Genomic DNA, 23065 nt, shown 5'->3' on the forward strand with positions numbered 1-23065 from the left:
AAATAAACAAACTCAGAAGTTTCCCTGGACACCAATCAGTTTTGCAAAGAAATGAATTTAAGTTTATATTTAGTCACAAAACTCTTTTTCACAGGCTAGCAGCCTGAGAGCAAATGTAGGTTGTTCGTCCAGAAACTCTGTTTGGACAATATTGTGTCCAGATGTGCTTCCTGCAAATAAATGGAGTCCAGAAACTGAGATTTTGAATTATTAACCCAGTTAAGATGAGACACAAAGGCTCAAGGTCTAGTGCCTGAATCTCAGCTCCTCAGAAGGCAAAATGCTAAATGAAAGTTTGCTGAAGGCTAATGATCCTGCTTCAAACCTTCCTAGCACTTCTGTGTGTAATAGTGTGTAGAAGTACCACGTAAAAATGAATGAGTAGCAAAGAGAGATTGATGTACTACAGAAATATTAATAGAAGTATTGCTGTTTACTAACTGAAGTCCTATCTGCAAGGATGAGGGTGGAGAGGAAAACCTGGATTAAAAAGCAGTAGATGTTAACAGAGTGCAGTGGGAGCCTAGACCCTAAATAGGTGACCTTAGCCGTATGTCACTTTTAAAGACTCTTCTAATATCTTGGCTTAACTGGGCGTGAAACATCATAAACCACTGGTAATCCACGTCTGCAGACATTTATTTTGTGAATGGATTTTTGTGAACTGTTTGAAGACACAACAATCAGCACATCTGCTTCTTACACTTTCCCCTTAGCTCTTCAGAACCAAAAAGTCACCTCTTACCCCATCAACGAACCTCTTACCCATCAAAAAGGAATTAAATATATATACATATGTTTATGAAAATAAACATAATGTTTATTCTTCCAAAATGACAAAATGATCATTTCAAACAGAGATATAGTCTCTTGGGAGACTCAACAACAGCAAATGTTAAATTCTGTTCGTTTGTCTGTTGTTTTTTCACTGAAAATTACATCCCTTTCAAAGAAAGGACTGGCTTGTTTAGTCGCCTGTACTGGTTTTCCTTTAAGATCTCTGTTTGAGTCAGGAGATCCTTGGAAAGGCTGCAAAATCTTAGCGTGAGTAGAGTGATAACACAGGCAAAGGGGAGCTTTCAATTATTTATTGAACACAGGAAAAAACAGCTGCTCTCCTACTTTGTCTTTTCACTCTGCTGCTGAAGAAAGAGGGGATAACTAATAAGAGATAACTAATCACCCTGAATAGAAGTTACTGTATTGCAGTCCTTCAGCCTCATATAATCCTTGAGGAGTGAGCTCTGAATTACTGGAAGGTACTGTTATAAGGAATCATCAGCTTCTGTGTCTCAGCATGACTTTGAGTTTTTTGGCATACAAAATTACTAAGAAGTGTGGAATAACTTGTTAAGCGGTGAATGAAGCATTTCACTTGCACAGCATATTTTTAAATCTAGCAGATATGGAATCATTGCAAACCTGGCACTGTCACAGCCTTTACAAAGGTAATTATGCAAAGGAATTTACTCAGAGATTGTGTTTTGTTTTGTGACAGAAATCTGTGATTTAGACTGTGTAGTTGTGCCAGCACAAGAATATATGTCATGCTTTAATCAACTTGAATGTTTAACTCCAGTTCACTTAATGTGACATACATGGAAAATATGAAGTACTCTTGATATTGTTACATGTAAGTGCTATTTTGGAAAACTGCCATACCTCAAAAGAATTCATAAACAGGAGAAAAAAAAAAAAAAAAAAGAAAAAAAAAAAGGTCAAAATTTCAGCTATAACGGAAAAAAAAGTCCATAGAAAGAAGGCCCCACACTGAGCGCAGTTACATGATGAAATAGCATAACTACCTTACATTGGGTGCTGATCAATGCTCAGAAAAGCCCATGGAAAGTTTGGCCGTTATCAATAGGATGGACTCTAAGGAACTGAGTAATAGTTAGCAATTAGCAAACTAGCCACTGCTGGGACACTACTGAGACACTCCTTGGGCCAATTTGCTGCTCTAGCAGGGCTTATTTCCTGGAGCAAATCATTCACACAACTGTCTATGGGAAAAAAATTGTTAAACTGCTCTGAGGAAATTTATTGAGAAGCATCCTTATGAGAAATATGTGGGTATATCTCCCTGGACAATGCAAAGTGTCAGAAAGGAAAGAAAAAATCCAGAGTATCTTGAAAAGGAAAGGAAAGACTATCTGTCTTTGATACTATGAATATGAATATTCATATGAATATGAAAAGCAGAAAGCTTGGTTTTAGGGCATAAAATGAATGAATGAAAAAGAATAATGAAATTTATATGTTTCAGAGTGTGAAATCTTTTTTGCTTCAGAGTGGGTAAAGAAAAAAAAAAAAACAACACTTGAGATTTTACAGTCTTCCACTACTGAGCATTTCTGGCATTTATAGTCATTGCTGTTGAAAGAGAAATGCTGAAAAATTTAATTTAACAGCTCTTTTCTATATATGTGATTTGAACAATCAGTGAGACAGAGAAGGAAACCTAAAAAGAACTAGCTTATACATCTGCTTCAGATGTGCAGCCACAGGAAATATTAAGCCCCTAAAGAGTATCTGAGCAAAAATACGGACTCAAATTGCATTACATTTACAAGCTGGAGCTTTGCACCTGTCACTGCAGAGCACTTGCTGTCTGCAATCAAGAGGCGGAAGGGAAAGGGTATTCTGCTCTGCTGTAGTAACACAGAGGGTGATGGATGCAGGACAAAGGAGTTTTGCAAAAGCAATGGGATGCTAATTTGTGGGCAACCAGAGGTGCAATATGTAACCTAGTCTGTAATTTACATAATTTGTAACTTCTTCTTTCATTGCTTGTTTTACATTCTATTGCACTTTACAGATATTCCATCTTTTTTGGAAATTTCCTGGGAGGCCACCAACCTTCTGAAATGCTGTGTTATGGTCTATACCTAAACAACAAAATCACTGCAACACAAAAGAAAGGTGATAGACAATTCAGATTCTTAAAGAACAGCCAGGACCTGCTTAGATTTGTTCTACTTCACTTTAGAAATCTATAATGTGAGCATCTGTGCTCAGATAGTCAAGCTTAGTTCCCTTTACCATCAATGAAGAAAAATCAACACTTTTACAGTTTGATAGGATATAATATTGTGAATTTGTGTGCTAAGGTGATTCCTGCACTAGACGCAACTCATTCACTTTGTTGCCTGCAGAAGAAACCAAGGCTGACTAGCTTGGAAGTAAATGTATATTTTGCAGGTATCCAAAGTTAAATGAGATGGCTCTCACTGAAATTGTTCTTTATAAGCAGACGACTATGTTTTGTGCCGTTTTGCTTTTCAGTATCACAGTGAAGGGTCACAAGAGCTCTTTAAAAATGTCAGCTTCAAAATATTTTCCATGTAGCAAGAAGGAGAATGTGTAAGAGCAGCCATAGTACCCACAGTGAGTGCCAACTTTCCTTTTCCTGTGGATGGTTAGTTAAATCAGCACATTTCTTCAAACTAACAAGAACCTTATGAATATCTTCACAAATAATACAAGCTCGCTTTTTAGTGGGAATGACATTGTTAACTGAGTGCAGACGGTTTAGGTCTCTGGTCACTTAAATAATCAGAGAAGCAAGAGTGACCTGATGCAAAGGAAATTACAACATCAAAATACAGAAAATTATTGCTGTTCCTATGTAAATTAAAGTAATTCACTCTGCTAGGTATGTGTTTCTAGTCACAGCTGTGTAAAGGGGATAGTCATTTAAGACCATTCAACTCAGTTACTATTTCTAACTGCAGCTTGTCTGGCAATGTTAGACTTGGAAAGCGCTTATAGTTTGGGTTCTGCAGAATTTTTTCCTTCTGTCTTTCTGTCTTTCTTTCCTTCTTTCACAGAATGTCATCTACAAGCTACACTATTTTTTTTTTCTGATTACAGAATTCACCTTTATTATATAGTTTGGATATTCATAATTTATACAGTTTATAAGACATACTACATAGTAAGCAAATGTTAGTATGGTACCTCCACTGTAAGACAATAAAAATCATAGGCAAAATCAGAATTCTGCCAGTAGGTCCCAAACAAATAATAAAAATATTTTACTCAATCTCAGGTTCCTAAGCCCAAAAGCTATATTGAATTATTTTATTAAAAATAAAGTGTAAAAGGCTCAAAAGTGTAAAACACAGATGTGATTTCAATGATTCTAACTCCACTTTCCCTGATGTTGATTGTAGGAGTAAACAGAAGTGTCCTAGAATCATCCCACTGATTACAAGACAAAAGCCAAGCTCATAAGCAAGCTGGCCAAACCACCTGGTTTCCTCCAAGCTCACATGTTAGTTAGCAGACTCTTCCACTAAAAATGATTAATTTTCTCCAATCTGGGACAATGTTTGGGGCTGTTTTGTTGTTGTTGTTGTTGTTTTGCTTGTTTTTAGGATCATGAAGCAAGCTCTTTATATGAGTATGACTTAAAACAGAGAAGCATTCAGTTCTCATCCTATTTTACCCATTAGTCTTTGGACTTTTGTTTGTTTACTGTACGACATCGAGAAAAATGATTGATCAGTCTTGGCAACTGGTTGCATACACAACCTATGTGGGCAAATGTCTACTGCTTAGGCTGTCTGCTTTGCTGACTATGGACCTAACCTCATCAATGAACTCTGGATTCCTTTCCTTCAGTTCCTTCCTTCAGTTCCACCTTGCTTCCGATGTTCTGTGATACTGGATTCATTGGCCTTAAGTAGGATGTCTACAAGGCAAATGTTTATACTAGACAATGAGGTGCCCTTCATCCTTGGGTGTAATTCATCTCATCCCAGAAGAGACATCCATACTAACTCAAAGGAATGTGCTCTTTCATGCTTCTTTCTATCCATGGGTGATCTGTTCAGCCCAGAGGGCGAGACTGAGGGGCATCTGTCTGTATTTAAAGACTGATGACACGAGTGTGTCATTTTCACAGACTTCATACCTCCCCTGAACAGAATCAAGGAGAATTAATGTTTGTCCAAGGCTCCCATATATGCCCAGTAGAAAGCTATTGCACCCTGAAAGTTTTTTTACTTAGCATTTCTATTGTTAGATGATAGAACTTAGGTGGTTGCCAAAAATACCTTACTTGCTGATTAATGTCTTCTCCTGTAGCAAGGAGCAACATGTTCTAAAGAGACTGCTTGTCAGGAATGACTGGCATAAGTTTAAAAAACCACCACCACCAAAAAACGAAGTTCTAGAAAAATGAATGTTATGTACTGCCACATTACTTGAATATATGGATTTTATTTATTTCCATGTTTCATACACAGCAATGTTTCAATGTCATCCCAGCACTTGAATGGTATGTTCCAAGATTTTTATCTAATTTTTTATCTCGAAGGCAGTTGAAATTGCCTCTCCAGATGTTGCTAAATAACCAAGGCATGCTGTAATCAAGCAGCATAATTCCCTGGAAAGGGAAATTATTTCCTGTACCTTATTTACATATCTCTAATTTCTTATAAAGCTTACAAAAGAGACTTATGACAATGGTTGCTGATGCTGTTTTCCCACTTAAGAACAAACAGTTCAAACTCTCTGCTGGCATTAACCCCATTCACTCCCATCAACCAGCCTCCTGGGAATCCTTCAAGAACAGTTCTGGGTCTGGGTGGGTTTGTCACTTTGTAGTGTAAGGATTTAGCTATCCCACCGGAAGAGCATAAGAAACTGCGTGGAAAATTGATGTAACCTTTGCTTCTGTGAGCTTGAGAGAGCTGGGAGAAATAAATGCATCTCTTATAAGAGAACTGGTTGTGTTTTTGCTCTCTTAAATGCTAGCAGGATACACATGCCTTTAATTGGATAATATAACCCTTGCACATTCCACAGTACCATTTTAAGGGCAGCTTCCATTATATACTCTAAAGCTGTAACTTGTAGCAATAAAAAGCAATTTAACACTTTAAACTAGTGGTCTCAAAACATTTGCAGACTTAGACACTTTCAAGTAGTGCAGCTCAAAATTAAATTCATTTTCAAATAAATAAAATTTAAAAGAGGCATTTAGTTTCTCCAGTCTTGCTCCACCCTGTGTACAGTTTTTGTCCCCCATCACAAAACTGTACAAAATTGAGTAGAATGTAAGCCAGACCCTAAAATAAAAGCACATGAAAGTCACTATCTAGCTGACATATGAACTTAGCTTGAAACCCATCATTTGTAGCTGGATACTAACAGGCACAATGTAGTTTTGAGCACAGCAGGAGCAGTCACGTTAGAAAAAAATCATTTTATAGTTGTGATGTACACATCTAGCTTAAAGTTTTTTTACATTGTTCTATGTGTGAACATGTAATCTCCATTCTTGAACTCTACAATGACACAGATGGAATGAGAGGAAAGCAAAGGTAAAAGAATATTCTGAAAAAAAAAAATCCTCTTTTTTATTTCTCAAGGGGACACTGGGCAGTTTCTGTAGCCTAACACTGGAGTATGAAATGTGAGAAGTTCCTCTCCTCCTTCTCCCTATGCATCATTAAAGGCCAAATCTAGTTAGACCTTTCTTAAGATTCATTCCCTTGAGCCCCTTACAAGTTGGTTCTGTGATATCCTATTTCAAGAATTTCCCATTTGTTCAAATGAGGCCTCATTAATGCTAGATGAAGTCCTTCAATAACTTCATAACTCAGTAGATGTGTCCTGGGACTTTGTTTGCCCTGTTTTGTTGCTGCAAAATAACATGCAGATGGTTTATTATGCACAATCACTCCCAGTTCCCTTCTCTGACCTATGTCCTATGACATTAACATTAGACATTATAAACCTCAAGTGCATTAACATTTGAGAGCTTTCATCTTAGCAGTCATATAGTCTCAGTGAAAGACATCCATTAAAAACAGCTCACTCTCACAAGTAAACTTTCTCATTAATGTTCCTTAAAGGTCACAGAGATGATGAAGGAAAAATTCTGTAGTAATAATTAATAGTAATGGTTTACATATATAAAGCACTTTTACTCTGAATATTCCAAAGTACATTAAAACATGATGAAGAGAAACATTTGTACTTCGGATGGCTTGTTGCAGAAAAACATTAAGTATCAGTGAAACAATTTTGAATAATTTGCCAGACTACACAGTGTATCATCATTGTAACTATTTTTTTTGTTTTTTAAGTTCCCACTAAAACACCATTACGGTTGGTTCTCCTAAGGATGACAAAAGGAGCCCAGGTACCAAGTCAGACCTGAGTTAATATGACACTTGTCAAAATGGGGACTCAGAAGTGTCACAAAACCAGTGATTTTTTGACAAAGGCATCGTGCAAGCTATTATGAAACAATTTCCTTTCTGTTGCAAGTGTTTCCAGAGTGTCTGTCACTGAAAATGTTCAATTTTTTCCTTGAAGAATAAATGAGTCTTCTCATTCACCTCTTAACCTTGACAGGTGACAAGCAGCATTTCTCAATGAAAAGCTGATTTACACAATTTGCTGTGCTCTTACAAGGAAACTGGATCTTTATAAAGACACACTTACACAAGAGACAGAGCATGCACTTTTCATTTCTTTGCAAGGGCCAGTAGCATAAATGGCACAGCAGTGAAGCAATAACCTTTGACAACTGACATCCAGCATCATGGTATGCAGGCAGCCAGATAGTGTGAAAACAGCTTAAGAACTAAAGTCTACACAAACTAATCACTGTATGTCTACCTGGGAAAGTGATTATCCTGGAAATTCCTTTCTTGCTGAACAGCTCCATTCTTTAGTCCTACTCAACAACTGGAAATTTGCTGTTGACTTCTGTAGATTTTGAATAGGGTGTAATTCCTATTTAGGCCTATGCAAATGACGGTACCCAATTCTCAGTGCATGTTGCTCCTTTTAGCACTGCAAAGCCAACAAAGAGGTCTGTGAGAGGGAGTGAGATAGGAGGCAGGCTTGTGCTTCATCAGCAGATCTGTCTCCTCCATTCTGATTGCAGTTTCCTTATGGCTGGTGATGATTACAAGCCAGGAAAAATCACAGCTGTTGTTCCAAAAGCACTTGAAAACAGAATAAATCCAATCCCGTATCACTGGCAAAGCAATTAACATGAAATGATCTGATGCTGATTTTTTCAGGCTTACTTTTTAGAGGCTATCAAATAGAAAGCTCAAGAACAAGGATCTAAATTATAGACACCCCATTTACATCCTCTGCTTCAGGAGCAGAAAGAAAAGACTCCAGCTGTCCTTATATTTTTTTTAATTTGTTCAGGACACACAATTTAGAAATGTTAATTAGGATCCAGAACACCCTCTGACTGAGTATAGAAACAGATTGATTGGATTTGATGTATACAGATTCCATTTACAAGAGACACAAAATGTGTAAATTCTTTTTTATCGTGAATTTATCACATATAAAATTATTCTAAATATATCATATCATTCTCCAGTGTAAAATTAGATTTTACAGACTTAGAAATGAATGGCAGAGGAATATTTGTGTAAAAAAAATATATGTAGAAAGCATTGTTTTGAAAGATGTTACCTTGAAAGACAACAAAAAAGATCAGGAAGCAAAGGCTATTGCAATGCTGCCACTTACTGCTTTAACAGGAAAGAGGTTACTTTCTGCTTTGAAGTGCTCAGAGTAGAAACATCAGGCTGTATTACAGTTTGGAGACCTGTAATGCCAGAATTTTTTTTTTTTTGGTCTCTCATAAGTACTGAGCCTACAGTCTTCACAGCAGGGACTACTGCTGTGAGCTTTTGTGTAACATGAGTGTGACTCCTAAATACCATCGTAATCCTGATGTTTTAATTCTAATGATAAAGTAGTTAAAGATTATGAAAAAGCAGGGAGTCAAAGTCACAGAATTACACTTGCCTATGCAGCCTTAATTCCTTTATGGTGTTTTAGAAGTGCTGGTAGAACTAGACATATAAAAGAGTATATAGAGGAGTATGTAGGAGAGTTAAATGGTACTTCTGAGGGAGGGTGACATGTCCCATAGAATGACAGCGAGCTCCAAATATCAGAGTTTTCTGCTTCTTTAAGGTCTTGAGATAATCATAGAGCTGTTCTGCAAATAAAATGATGACAACTGGAAAAATTGCAGAACATAAACTACTTAATATCTGTGTCTGCTGGTGCTCAGCAGTCTCCTGGCTTTGTTTGCCCTTTCTGATGTGAAAATTTACTGTTCAAAATGACATTTGAACAGCTGGTGATGTTTGGGAATTTCTGTACAACAAATCAGAAACTGAAAAACAAGAAGACTAAGTCCTACACTGACAAAGCACCTAACTTTCATTGAAATTGATTTAATTGACTTTGGTGTCTAAGTGCTTTCAAAGTATGTAATTTAAAGAGATCTGACCCTATCTCAGGGGAATGATATTAGAGGAAAATGATTTGAACATTAGTTTATAGATTTCAAGGATGTCATCAACATTGCCCAATGGCTGGATCAAGAATATTTCTTTAAATGTTAGTAGTCACTTTGTATTACCTGTGAATTGAATTCAACTATTTATTTTTGAATGTGACCCATTAAATTCTAATATTTAAAAAAAAAAAAAGTTTACTTAAATAAATATAACTATCACATAAACTACTGAGAACAGTCTTTATTAACAGTGAAAGACTTAAAGAAGTAAGAAGACCTAATGATGTAATAGACCTTGGGGTCCATTTTGCCATTAGCATATATGTGGAATCTTAATTGGCATTTATAGTAGCTGTGCAGGCACAGAAAAGCAGAAAAGACCCTTTCATATTAACTATATCGGTAACAAAATCTTTAAAGCTCTTTCACAGTGAGTATTTCAGCTTTAAAAAAAAAAAAAAAAGTTCTCATACAAGCAACCTATTAAATAGGCTAAAATAACAAAACATATTTGACTTCTGGCAGATATATGAAAAATCTACATTTGTACTTGATTTATTCTGGAGCCTAAGACCTAAATGCATGTGTTTTCAGTTCACATTTATTTTATGACTAGTTCTTTCTATTTATTGCCTTCAAATCATAATCAGGTGAGGAACATCTTATCTGATAGAACAGTTTCCTGCATTGTGTATTTAGTGTAAACAACAATTTTTTTTTTCTGAACATGTGGGTTTGATGATATTTTTGAAGGATTTCTCCAATTTCCCTCCAGCCTCTCCATGCTGTGGCTCCAAAGAAATAAGGACAGCAAAAAAATGAGAAAGATGGAGAACCTTTAGATTGCTCTGCTTGATACCTGTTACTACTTGTCTCGCTTGCTAGTCAGAGTTTTGGTTGTTTTGACTGGTTCCAGTTGCCAGGTTACATGCCCTTTTCAGCTCCATTAGTCTCTGGATGATGACTGACTGCTATTCTGACCTTCAAGCACACACAGCTATTAATCCCACATCCATGGTAGTGGGTCTCCTACAGTCAGTGTGACTTCCCAGGCCTCTGGCATGGCACTTGGGCTTGTTCTCAATCAGGTATGATCCGTGTCTCAGAGCTTGGGATTCTAATTGCACTCAGGATTGAACAGCATGGCGTTCGCAATGTTTGGGGAGAAAAAATGTGATCTGGTCATCTGGACCCCAAAACACAATGACTTTAGCATAAGAAACAGCTAGAAGCTGGGGCTGTCTACGTTAGCAACTCATGTGATACATTATGAATGGCTTTCTAGGGAGGGGGTTTGGTGCTAGCACTAGACATCCATGCTTTACACATTTTGGGCAGATTTTAAACTTCCACTAGTCTTGTCTCTGTATTTCATTTATGTGGCTAGGGCTTGGTAGCAGAGGGGCTGCAGGGGTGGCCTCTGTGAGCAGAGCCCAGCAGCTACCACATGTCACCATGTCAGATCAGAGCCAGCTCCAGCCAGCTCTAAAAAGGACCCTTGTTGCTGTCCAGAGACGAGTAAGCGGCAGAGACGAAGTGTTAGGGACTGACCACAGCCCCCATTCCGCGTTCCCCTTCACTGCCCGGGGGGAAGAGGTAGGAGAGGGTGGATGGGGGTGAAGGTGGTTTTGGTTTGCTTTTAGTTTTTCACTGCCCTAGTCGGTTACTAATAGGCAATAAATAATATTAACCTCTCTATGCTGAATCTGTTTTGTCTGTGACGATAATTGTTGAGTGATCTCCCTGTCCTTATCTCAACCTCTGAGCCCTTTCCCATTGTATTTCCTCCCCCTTTTCCTTTGAGGAGGGGGAGTGAGAGAGCGGCTGTGGTAGAGTTGAGCTGCCCAGCCAGGTAAAACCACCATAGTCCCATAAACTGAATGTCTCCTAGTAGTTGGAGCACACTTTGGTTTATTCAAAACCAGTCTAGTATGGGTGCTCTAAGACCACGAGCATGATAAATGGGCGTGACTTGGAGATTCCCTTCAAAAACAATGTTCAGATTTGGAGTGAAATGCTAATGTGATTCTTATCTATAATCCTTCCCTGTGAATCTGATATGCATCGAGGAGTTTAAATGCAGTGCAGATAACTGCCTTTTAGTAAAACCTCTCCTGAAGACCTTGCCTGGGTAGCCCATGCCCAATGCTGGCTGCTGGGAATTTCATGCATAGATCTGTCACTCTCCCTGTACTCACAGTGTAAGGATGGGAGTACCTGAGACAGCACTGTCAGCTCCATGTGTGCAGCAAGGAACCCAACTTCAGGTGTTGCAGCCCTGAGCAGAACAATGTCTTAAACTTTTCTTGGCTCAGGAACAAACCCCACACTTTAAAGAATCATATGCTTTTCTGTCTAAACAGGCTGCTGTAAGCTTTTTATCAGGAAAACTCTCAAGATCTTAGATTTGCAATGCTCCTTTAGATAGCCTGTTTTCATTAGCCTACACAGTACTTTAAACGTTGTGCTATTTTACTAGGTTCGCTCATTCTTAGTGTCTAATATTTATGCTGAGATAGCAGTCCACACAAATCCACGGAGTAGAAGTGAAATAAGTAAATGCGCTTCAGATTGTGACACTTGCTATTGTGAGGCCATTTTCCTCAGACTACTCCTTTTACTATATCTCCTGGAGTCAAAAATGACAAAAGCTTTGAATGGTTTTCATTCATTTTTTTAACATTGCCCAAAAGCTCCTTCCATGTTTTTTCATGCTATACATTCATGCTGACTCTATGAATGTAATTAAAGCCTTCCAAATCATTGTTTGATTATAACCTGAGTACGTTTAAATGCATCCCAGAAAGAGCACCTTTTGAAATCTTGGAAAACTGCATTTAAATTCTTCTTGTTTAAATACTGCACAAGTTCAATGTGGCAACAGCAGCCCCAGAACCTGCTCTACCAACAGCCCCAATCTTACACCAAAGCTTCACCTCCCATTTGGGGCCTGGCCTTTGATTGTTATAAATGTACATCATACTCCCTATCTCACACCTGCTGGTAGCCAGAGCCACCTGGAGGAGGGAGCAGCTGCATAAGTTCTCCTGTGGTGAGGATGATGAGCTTAAGGGCAGTGAATTTTTACTTACTGAATTAACAATGTCCTGCCTCTCAGGTCTTATCTATTCTTAGGTACAGTCTTCTACCTTCATTTTTCTGTTTGACTTCTTCCAGTAACCTCATTGCCATCACTGTTTTCCTTTCCCCTGCACATCTTTTCATACACATCAGATCAACTATCACTCTTGCTCTTGCCTTTTAAGGCTATAAGTGATAGATATTTGGCTCCCAATATGCCCTTTCCACTGGCTGGAGTCAAAAAGTTAATGATTATTTCTTCATTGGTGAAAAATGCCATATGGAAATCTATGTTTTATGAACAACAGGAGAAGGCATGGTGGAGGCTGTGAGCAACTGGACAAAAGTGCTGTAGTTTGGAAGAAGGTTCTGCACCAAAGGTATAGATAAGCTGTGCCATGGGCAGTAGCCTGGATAGTGATTGCCTCCTGAGACTTACAGTCTGTGATTTAAAAAAAAAAAAAAAAAAAGTGAACCTATGGAAAAAAATGAAGATCTGAGACTTTATGTGTGTATAAATACATATTGCATATGTAAAGAGATTGCTGAGGCAACTAAGGTGAGCGAATGGATGAAGACAGTTAGGAAACAACTTTACTCACTAGGCTCATTGGGAGTGAGGTTTGAAGTTTTGGAGGAAGTGATGCTGGACTGGGATCTACAGTTTTGAAGTAAGAAGTAAAACATTTCTAAAACATGTGTCTATTCAACTGGATTTGTGCATAGGAGTCCAATTACCCATACCACGCAGGTGTCGTGGAAGATGATATACGATTAAGGGAGTAGGGGGAGTGAGGGTAGTGAATAGAGGAATACATACTGAAACACATGGAAAATGTCACTGAGCAAATGCATAATGCTTTTTTGTGGCTCTTTTGTAGGGAAAATGTTATGTGGACTCCAGAGTGCAGCTACAGGGGGTATATTATAGACCTGAATTTTCACTGAAATCTCAGCCAGTTTTGAAGATCATCTGGTTCCCAACTACAGGCATCAGATTGCATGAGTATGCTTCTGTAGTTTTGTTCCGCTGGAAATAGTAAAGAAATATATCTCAGGCCTCATGCAAATAGGGAGCGAAAATACAGTTTAGAAGTTATCAATGCCAACAGGAAACACACCATGGATTTATTGCATAATTTTCAGAAGATATTGGTATGATTTGGATAGAGTATAGATATTCTCTTTCCTTTCTAATAAATAGTAAATGAATTTATTGAATTCAGCGGGTTCAGTGGATTTAGCTAAGAAAAAAAAAAAAGCAGAAGTGTGTAGTAAATCACAATGAGCACTTGAATTTTTTTCTTTCCTTTAGTGGAAAAGAAATGCTGCTTCATATTCATGTCTGCTAAAACTTTTTTCACTGGATTTTACTAGAACATATAATTTTTTTTAATTCTTGACCAAAACAGTTTTTCAGGAAATATTCTAACCATATAGGCAAGTGAAAGATAATTACGGAAAATTTCACTCCTTTCAGGTACGTGGTGTGGAATATATTTCATACATTTTCTCTTTTTTTTTTTTTTTCATATTATTTGCAATCATGTAACCTTACATAATTAGTAATGGCATTTGTGCAATATACCATGAATGGACAGTTGTACTTAAAAACCAAAATTAGTATTTGTGGTTAAAGATTGTGATATGGATTAGAAAGACTTGGAAATTCTATGTAATTTAAAAAATGTTAATAATTAAAGAGGTAACTTGAAAACGTATTCAATAAAGCAACAGCATTTTTATGTATTACTGTTTGATGAGGTAGATGGAAAAGTTAATGTTTTATACATCAGACCAACTTTTTAATGTTATGTTCACTGCTATTTCCTCCCACTTGTCTAGGTTTGACAAGCTTCAAAATACCCACATATTGTACAACAAAGCTCCTGCTCTGCTATTAACAGCATGGGAAATGTGCTTATAAGCACTTTGTCAAGCCCTGTAGTTAGAAGAGTCAGCAAAACCTACTCATTCATGTTTCTCATGAGCCTTTCCCCTCTCTTTCCCCCTCCTCTCCAACTGTCTCAAACAAAAAGCTGGCTCTGTGTTTGCAGCGCACTGTGAACTGTTTCATTGCTGGTGATTAAAAACAAAGGAAGTCAAACCTTTGTGGGAATTTAGAGAGTGGTAATAAATCCAGTACATGCCATCCACATGTTTTTCAAACTTCTTCATATAACCTCTGCTTTTTTTTTTCCTCTCTTTTCTTTTTTTTCCCCCTCTGGGATAAATACCATGGACAACTACTTGAAAGAAGGAAAATCCCTCTGTCATGTACTGTGCCCTCCCCCTCCCATGCTATCTTTATAACAGGAGATTAGGGGTGGGAGAGTAGTTCACCAAAGCAACCAAAAACCTATAAAAGTTGGACTCTACAGATGACACAATGCTGTCTTTGCTGTTGTCAGACATAACAACAAAGAAAGGCACGATTAAAAGGAGCCATGGCAGAGCGTAGAAGGAGTGGGACTTGAATTTAATCCTTTATAACTACAGATTTGTAGTAGTTACACTGTTGTACCTTTGGAGTAGAATTTAATTGTGTGAGGTCTAAATCATCCTTACTGACAGCAAAGTTTGATCCAAAGTTTGGACTGGTCAAAGCAGAAAGAATGATGTCTGCAGTTAGTTTTGTGCTAATGAATATCTGGGAGAAAATGTAAAACTCCATTCATGGTTCAACTTTCTCCTTTGGCATTGCAGAATCAACTGAAAATGACTCTGCCTTGCCAGCTGAGGACTTGCCTGTTCAGAGAGAGTTATAGCATTCACACTTGGAGGATGATTTGTACTTGGCAGGGAGCAGAGGGAGAAGTGTGCCCGCTCTGTGCTGTGCTCCAGGAGCCATCAGCTGGCACTGCCATATGAACTGCCTGCCAGGGCGAGCGGACTGAAGGATCACATTTGCTCTGAAGACTTAAAGAGTAAAAACAAACTGTATTGCTCCCTACTGATTATGTGCAACACTTACTAAAACATTTAGCAAACTGTCTTCTGAGTATTCATCATAGCTGTTTTATGCATAATTCTGAACAGAACTAGTGTCATAAGCAGCAGATAAAGTGCTAGCTAAAGCCATCAGACCTTCCAATTTGAGAATTTTGATAGCAGGCTGAAGTACTGAAGCTGAACACTTTTCATCAGAGAGCATAGCTAAAGTGAGAAAGGAAACAATAAATAGTCTTTGTTTCAGTCCTCCAAGACAGGGACCAGGGAATGGGAAATATGACTTTGTGCCTTGGTTGACAGGCTTGATTGCCCAGCATGGCAAGGGGACTTTGTGACACCCTATAGGATAGAACTGCAATTTTCCAGGAATTTTTCTTTCCATTCCTCCTTGTCTCATTCATTTCTTGTCAACTCTGTTCTGAGACATATCAGGCAGAGGTCCTACAGGTAGCAAAACTATGAAATTATCTTCATGTTTTTTTTTTTAATCTTTATTTACTCATTTTAAAATTTGGAGTAAAGAAAGATTTTAAAGTCTTCCAAACAGCCCTTTTGGCCCGCACACATTCATTCATCAGTTTCACAACATAGCTTGCACTGTGTTCTCATTTCCTCTTCAGTCACTTGAACTCAGTGTTTAATTGATAGCAGTAATGAGTTGCTATCATCTCCGCAATAGCCATGAAAGGGATCTGAGACTGCTTGCCAATAGGCTTCATCAGAGCTATTTTGGAAGGAGTGAACTAAAGTGCCAGAACACTAACACCAAACAGTAGAGATAGCCGATGGGCAGAACCGTTCCAGTACACACTATTTTGGATTGTTCCAGCATAAAATTAGCTCCGGCTCTCCCTGTTATGTGCCATCACTAGAAATGTCGATGCTCAGGAATGAGGATCTGTGTTTCAGTTTTAAGGGTGACTGTGTTGTACTGGATACCGACACTTTGGGCCATATCTTTTCCCTAGGGGAAACCTTTTTCCTGCTGTCCCCACCTCCATGCTTGGGCCAAGACTCCCTGCTCTCCTAGTTCCTCAGTCAGGTGTTTCCTGATTTTTACTCAGTCAGTCCATGCTTTTCCTTCTGAGACTTTTATCCAATATAATTTCTACCCACTCCAGCTTTCAGCTCCAATCTCCCCAGCAACAGTGTCTCTTATTAACACCCCCACAATCTTCTGGCCTGCTCAGTCATCCTCGATTATGTCCAAAAAGAGCTATTCAGTCCTACACCACACTGCCCCACTCTATTTCCACATTTCCTCTCAAGGCACAGTACTGCCTCGCAAACATCTCCTCACTCACAAACCTTATCCCATACACCCTCTTTTGGCCTTTCCTATCCTGTTCTTTTCCCAAAGTCTTCATGCTTTCTGAGCTGCCTCTTCCCCTTCCTTTGAAACCAGATCAGATGATCTCTTAACTGTCCCATATGCTTCTTTATTCTTGTTTCTCCATCAGCTCCTCCTCCTACCTCATTTCCTCTACTTGGCTCCTGTTCATTAGCCCCTGCAACACCGCTGCTCCAGGAACTAAAGTTACCCTTGACTGAGTCCCACTTCTGCAGCTCACGCAAAGTACTGTTTAGAAAACTTCCTCGTGTGTATTCCCATTTTGGTTGCCAGCAAGAGCAGTGTCTGGAAGCTGCAGCTGGAGTAGAAACAGAGGGGTGGTGCTGGGGAGCTTAGGAAATTTGGACTGGCTTCAAACTTCCTTCAATGAAGCATAGGGAGGCAATTAATGGGGAAGCCTGGCACAGTGCCCATCTTCAGAGTCTGCTTGTGTTGTACAGCTGGCCTTATTCATTTGAACATTTTCTTTGGTTCAATTCACCACATGGCTTTACTTCACTAGGATTAGCTCTTCAGTTGTTGTAAACCTATGCAGCCTTATAGAAAGTAATGTAGAGATGCTGGTTTACAGCAAATAAGGATATGGTCTTTTTTTTTTTTCTTCTGTGTTTGAATGGAACTAAAAATTGAAAAAGAATTTCACTTGGTGTCACGTCAAAACTCCAAGTTAGACATAATTTCAGTGCAAAAGCTCAAAGTGGTCTGGGTGAATATGAAAAGGCTTATGAAGTTTAGGGAATCTTTAAATAGGCTTGATTTCAGTTCTGTACATGCAATTATCTCATGTGATTCCCAGTGTCAGGTTTTATTACAATAATTTTACATTAATTAATCTGCAGTTGGAAGAAAAGACATAAAAATGTGCATGATGTATTCAGACGTATTTTTTCAACCATATTCTGAATCCTGCATTTTTATCAGTCTGAAATTCTCAGTTTCATAGGGTTCCTAGGCATTAGGATAGATTTCCAATGGGAAGTTAGCTTTGAGCCAAGAGAGGATTTAGGGATCTTGAAGTTAGGCAGTGCAGCAACTCTATTTTAAGCACCTTTCCTTGGCATGCAATCCAGAATCAAGAGTTACAGTCCCCAGGGCATGGGAAGGGTTGTAAAATTCAAAACGATACTCAGAACCCCCTGTGCACTGAGAGGGGAAGGGTAAGCAATAGAAATGGCCAACAATGGGTAATGGTGAACATTTTTGGCTTGTTCAAGTTTAAGCACAGAGTCAAGGCTCCAGGCAGGCTTACTGACTAATTAAAATATGTTTTAGAGTTACCTTAATTATCTAAGAATAATTAAGACCATTTTCAAGTTCATGTTATGAACAGGATTCCTATAATGCTCAAGCTCTGATGTCAAAAACTGTAGCTGGTTCTGTGCCACCTCCAGGCATTAATATGTTTAGGAATTTGTGCCAGACCTCAGTGATTATACATTCTTTGCTTATGCTAGATTGGCATCAAAAATATAATGCTTCTAAAAGATGACTATGGAATGGATTATAAAGGTGGTACAAAATTCCCATCTTTTGTATAAATATCTTTAGTTAGGGTCACTTAGGGTCAATTAATTAGGTTTATTTACTGCCTCAGTTAAAGGATATATATAACTTCAAATTAATTCCTTGTTGAAGAGCAGCTCAAATGTGAGACTGAAGTGGGATGGGACGTAGTGCCATTGCTTCATTTGGGGTTTACCAGATGAAGGAAACAATACAAGAGGTAGCCAGAAGGGGAACAAACACAGGGCAGCCTGGCTTGGTAGCTTAGTCATCACAAAGTGTAGTGGAAGGGAGACAGTCCTGAGCTCTAATTTCTGCACTATGATCATCGCACATAGGGAGTAAAAGATGAGTAACCCTGAGTTGCTCCTGGTGTGCATAGAAATAGGACAGTTTGGTGATGATTGGATGACAGTATTAAGATTTTTTTTTTTAATTATATATCAGTAGATAGCAGATGCTCACAAGCACATGATTCCCCAATTGAAGACAGCCCACACTGCACATGCTCAAAAGATAGCAGGGAAAATCCTCAGGCAGAAACCCTGAAGCTGAGATTTGTATGCTGTCACCATCTTAATGTAAAAAAGTACTTGGCATATGTACACAGCAAGTAATGTGAGTAACCCTTTAATATCTTTATCGATGATCTGGATGAGGGGATTGAGTGCACCCTCAGTAAGTTTGCAGATGACACCAAGTTAGGTGCGTGTGTCGATCTGCTCAAGGGTAGGAAGGCTCTGCAGGAGGATCTGGATAGGCTGGACCGATGGGCTGAGGCCAACTGTATGAAGTTCAACAAGGCCAAGTACTGGGTCCTGCACCTGAGGCGCAACAACCCCAAGCAGAGGTACAAGCAGGGAGATGAGTGGTTGGAAAGCTGCCTGGCAGAGAAGGACCTGGGAGTACTGGTTGATAGTCGGCTGAATATGAGCCAGCAGTGTGCTCAGGTGGCCAAGAAGGCCAACAGCATCCTGGCCTGTATAAGAAGCAGTGTGGCCAGCAGGTCTAGGGAAGTGATTGTCCCCCTGTACTCAGCTCTGGTGAGGCTGCACCTCAAGTACTGTGTTCAGTTTTGGGCCCCTCGCTACAAGAAGGACATGGAGGCGCTCGAGAGAGTCCAGAGAAGGGCGACGAAGCTGGTGTGGGGTCTGGAGAACAAGTCTTACGAGAAGTGGCTGAGGGAGCTGGGATTGTTCAGCCTGGAGAAGAGGAGGCTCAGGGGCGACCTTATCACTCTCTATACGTACATTAAAGGAGGCTGTAGCGAGGTGGGGGTTGGTCTATTCTCCCACGTGCCTGGTGACAGGACGAGGGGGAATGGGCTAAAGTTGCGCCAGGGGAGGTTTAGGTTGGATATTAGGAAGAACTTCTTTACTGAAAGGGTTGTTAGGCATTGGAATGGGCTGCCCAGGGAAGTGGTTGAGTCACCATCCCTGGAGGTCTTTAAGAGACGTTTAGATGTTGAACTTAGATATGGTTTAGTGGAGGACTTGTTAGTGTTAGGTCAGAGGTTGGACTAGGTGATCTTGGAGGTCTCTTCCAACCTAGACGATTCTGTGATTCTGTGATTCTGTGAACCCTCTTTCACGTACGTTCAAAAAAAAAAAATCAAAAAAAAAAAAATTACAAGACTCAGATTAAGAGCCTAAAGGAAGCAGTGCAGCCCAATTTACCAACACACATAAGCCACAAAAAAGGGCAGCTTTAGCTATCATTTAGATTAATTACTTTCCTCTTTTGTCTTTTTTTTTTTTTTCCCTGAAAATAAGGTCATTGTAGTAAAATGGACCAATGCTCAATTGTTTATCGTTAACTCTCTTCTTCCAGTAAGGCATTTATTGTTCCTTCACTAAAGCACTCCTTTCCTACCAGTTTGAAAAATAAAATATTTTAACCAGACTGTTTATCCAGGTAATGAAAAAAAATATTCAAAACATTTTCTGCAAAGAAAATGCTTTAAAAAGTAATTATATAGTGACTGCAAAGAGCTTCATAAGAATATACCGCGAACATGTTAATTATTTTCTCATCTAACCTCTCCTTAATTTGATTCAAGGCAAAAGCAAAAACAAATCAGTTGCTAAGGATTTTAATATAAAACATCCTATTTACAAAAGTACTTTCATTTGTCTCTTCTTAGGCTAAGGCTGAACCCTCAGTGTTGTTGGGAGTTTCCTCTTAGATGCCTGCAGTCAAATTTTTGCTGCATTTTTTGTTGCTGTTCTCCATTTGCAAGCTGTTATGTGAAGCAATACTATTCAGAGCAGGTCACTCCTCACTCTAGATAATTTTATCCTAGAAACGACTGATACGATCAGTGCATTTCATAGCTTGGAGTAAAAATACTTCCTCTGAGCTGAGCTTAAATATGTTTCTCTCACATGATTGCAGATGCATCAGTAACATTTGCAGACCACCAGGCTTCCTGAAGAAACCACTGAGTGCCAAAGTCTGCTTCCATTTATGTGAAAGTTAAATTCTGCCATTATACATGCCGCTGACCAATGAACCAGGTTGTAAAAGAGTAATTAAGAATATCATTTCCCCAGTGTGAATAGTGTGTGCATTTTTGAGGGCAGATTTTAGCTGTTTTACCATTTTTTTCCAAAAGTTTGTTTCCCATGCAGTTGCACTTAGTTACATTTTATTAAGATTGTTTTGGGCTATGCCAAAAATTTGTACAGAATTTTACTATACATAGACTGGTAGTGTTCAGTGCCATATTTTGACTGAAGTGAAAATCTTAGTATCTGATATATTCTCTCACTATAGATATTGCTCTGATTAAAGGATAAATGTGATGCTTCAGCAAAATAAAGTTTAATGACTTTTTACCAGGTTTAATGTTCTAATATGTATAGGGCTGATCTAAAGCTGACAGTCTTTGCATCTATAAAACACCTTTCCCTTAGAAATGACATGCCAATACTGTTAACAATGTTTTCAGATTTGTGTCTTCAGACACCACTTCTGACCTGATGTTTTGTGCAGCACAACACCTGTATACTGATCCTCCCTGTAAAAAGCCACTTGCAACACTATCTGATAAACACCGAGCAATCATAAAAATGACCCTTTCTATCTCAAGTGCACAGATGGTTCCAAATAGCAATGTTTCTGATACTTTGATACAGATGTTTTTTGGCGGATTGGGATATCAGCCATGCTGTGATATTCAGTTACTCGGTTCACTTTCCAAAATAAGTTTAAGATAGTACAGACTTACTGTCTTAATAACTACAGTGATATCTGAATTCTCTGCTCCATTTCTCTTTGTGTCTGGGATTGGTTTCAGCTTATTGCCTTCCTTCCTTGCACTTAAAAAGCACTACAATGTTTGCTGTTCTTTCAAAATGGGCATATAGCTAGAAAACACCACTCTGAAACTTAATTGATTATTAATTTATCCAAGCAATTTTGAATATTTAGTGATGAATACTGATTTTTAATCAATGACATAAAAGAGATTTTTTTATTCCACCATGCAGTTTAGCGAATTCTCCATTCCACACAACTAGGCACGCTGGCCATCAGCTGCCCAAAACCCGCATGTGAGCTGCTGAGAACACTTAGAAATGTATGTGAGTGCTCTGTCCAGCTCTGTCTATCCAACACCTCTAACCACACAGAAAAACTTATCCTTCTGCATCTCTGTTCCTGGGTTCTTAAGATAAAGTTAGTGTCTAGGTAATTCTATGTAAAGATAGCTACAAAAGATATTTTAATCCTAAAAGTTGAAAAAGTTGGAGTAATCTAACCTTTTAATTAGAGAAACATGAGCTTAAATTGTACTGCTCTAGTTACATGAAATGGCATGACATTTTCTTCCTTTTGGAAAATACAACTGTTTAAGTTTGTTGCAAAACAAAAATACTATAAGACATAGTAATATCACCACCTTGTGGGGAAGAAATGTGTCCCAGCATGTACAAGTATTCTTATGTCTGTGAATATTCCTGGAGCTCCTACGTACTCAAGAGGGAGAACCAAAACCAAAATATAGTTGAAAACTGACGAATTTAGAAATAAAACAAATATTTTAACAGAAAGTAATTTGTATTACAAATTAGAAGGTATTGCAATAGATGGGTTTATCTTCTGATTTTTGCTTAGCAGTATCAACTGTCTACACTTCATGAAACATTATGATTTAAGCTTTGATTTGTAAAGGCATTTAAAATTTATAAATATGTTTAACGCATGCATAAATAAAAAAAAGGATAAATGTATTTAACAGCCAGTTTGCACAGTGTTTCCAACAATTCTGCTCTTTGTCATAACATATGTTTAAATTAGGTTTTTCTGAGAATTTGGACCTCTGGCAGAGGCAGAAAAATACCCAACCTGTACTCAGAGAATTTACAAACAGGACCATCATTTCTCCTCCTTAAGCCTCCCTTTTTTTCCTTTCCTTTTTACTTCCCTTTTTCCTTCCCTTCCCAACTTACAAACTCTATCAGACATAAGGCAGGGTTTGTACAGACAACGGTTTCATTCACCTCAGGCCTTACAGTCTATCCTATGCACTGAATGACGTAGCATCCTGTGGAAAATATAGTATATGCTTATGTTATTAAAGGGTGTATTATAAAAGCTATACTCAAGGTTTAACAGCAGAATTGGAAACTTAACTCTATAATTTCCTAATGCTTTTGGATAATTTTCAACATCAGTTTTACAGAGAAAGGTGAAAACTTTTTTTTTTTTTTTTTTAATCTGTTACTGTAACACCACTGAGGTACTCCTCTAGGTCTTAGAAAAGTAAAAGGAAACTTTGAAACACTTTCTAAAATATAATAAACCCCCTGTGAAGGGGTTTTGTATTTTTGAAGAAGGAAATCGTTTTACTACTTGAAATGTTTTTTTTTCTCTGT

The sequence above is a fragment of the Cygnus olor genome, chromosome 3 (genome assembly GCF_009769625.2).
Source record: "Cygnus olor isolate bCygOlo1 chromosome 3, bCygOlo1.pri.v2, whole genome shotgun sequence".
Classification (NCBI taxonomy): Eukaryota; Metazoa; Chordata; class Aves; order Anseriformes; family Anatidae; genus Cygnus; species Cygnus olor.